We start from the raw sequence: 1,427 nt of genomic DNA, 5'->3' as shown, positions 1-1,427 counted from the left end.
CCCTGTTTGTACAGATTTATTTATGCAACGCTGTTTGTTTGCTCAAATGTCTACCTCTTGAAATAAACCAAACGTCATAACCGGGTTTTGTTTGTGGTTGGTCCATGTTTCTACAGTCTTAATTTCAGTCAGGTATTTGGCAGGGGTTAGATATCAGCCTTCATCCTGTCAGATTCATAGCAAGACTTAAGGCTATACGTTTTATTCCACAAGGCCTGACCTGACATACAGATGCGCTTGAAATGATAATATCACTTGTGTTCTACATCTTTGATTAATCAGGTTGATTGACTGAAAAGCAAACTATGACTGACAGCAATAAAACCTGTTGTGGAGCCACAGTTTCTATTCTTGCAATCTAAGAAGATTAATCCAGGTTTTCATCTTAGTGATAACACCCACTGGTTTTTGGGGAAGGAATTAGACTCCTGTCCACAGTGTCCTTATTGTCTCACAAATCATGTTGCTTTACAGTAGTTCAACTTCAGTGTTTGGAGAGTATCTAGGTGAAGAACCCAAATCTGATCAGAGATTTGCTTTACAGAGAATGCTCTCATTTTTATATGAAATCATAAAAGATGATTAGTGAATGCTCTCAGAGATATTCGAATTGTTGGAGCTCTGCTTCTGTCAGAAAATAACTAAGAAAGAATACTACCTTACAAATTTTCACTCGAAAACCGAGGCTGGTATCTTAGGTCAGCAAACTCGAAACTTTAGAATTAATATTTGCAAAGTTCTGTTCAAAGAGAATTCCATAGGCTTCGAAATATGAAATGATATGCATTTTAAGATCTTGGCTTCACTACAGAAATTGGGGACAGAATTGGAAGTCTTAAAAAAATTAGGATTTAGTTGCAGAGTGTGAACTTTATTTATATCATAAAAAGATTTATAAAGGTTCCACTTTCTCTGTTAGTATTCTATTCTATTAGTTCTCATAGAAATCAAATATAATTTCAAGATGTCAAAAAGCTGTCTGTAATTTTGACAGTAATTCCAATTACTAAATGGTTAAATTGTCTAAACAGACAGCCCCATCTCCTTGCTTATCAAAGACATAAGATATTTTGTCACACCCTTTTTAATAATGGACGTTCATAACTGCTGAAGATGTCGAAGAGAAGGATACAGATTTGGGTTTAGGATCACAAAAATGTAGCCTCCAGTCCTCCAGGCTTTGTCCTCAATAACAATCATCTGAGTCTGTTGGGTTAATCTGGAAGATGGCTGTTGGTATGGCATATCCAGCTCTTATTACGAATAGCTCCGCCTGAAGAGCAGTTTCTGTGGCCAGCTCCTGAAGTCTGTGTGTGTAGAGTCCAGATGCCACAGATTTTTCGCTGCTTCATCCACGGGCACCTCCTTGGCCTTATTTCCAAAGGTAGTTTCAGAGGATGTCTGGGCTCTTAGGCCTAGATCTACGT

The 1,427-nt window shown here is 37.7% G+C and overlaps 1 protein-coding gene across 1 annotated transcript in view; it reads left to right on the top strand.

Moving 5' to 3' along the window:
- LOC136852713 (cuticle protein AMP4-like) overlaps positions 1–81 on the top strand; it is a 1,957-nt gene extending 1,876 nt beyond the window's left edge. Inside the window, exon 3 of the mRNA XM_067127628.1 lies at positions 1–81. This exon is cut by the window's left edge and continues 243 nt beyond it. The gene's annotated coding sequence lies outside the window, so the exon portion shown is untranslated.
- The last annotated feature ends 1,346 nt before the right edge of the window (positions 82–1,427 follow it).

This window comes from Macrobrachium rosenbergii, chromosome 26 (genome assembly GCF_040412425.1).
Source record: "Macrobrachium rosenbergii isolate ZJJX-2024 chromosome 26, ASM4041242v1, whole genome shotgun sequence".
NCBI lineage: Eukaryota > Metazoa > Arthropoda > Malacostraca > Decapoda > Palaemonidae > Macrobrachium > Macrobrachium rosenbergii.
This window is presented reverse-complemented; position numbering and strand designations above follow the sequence as displayed.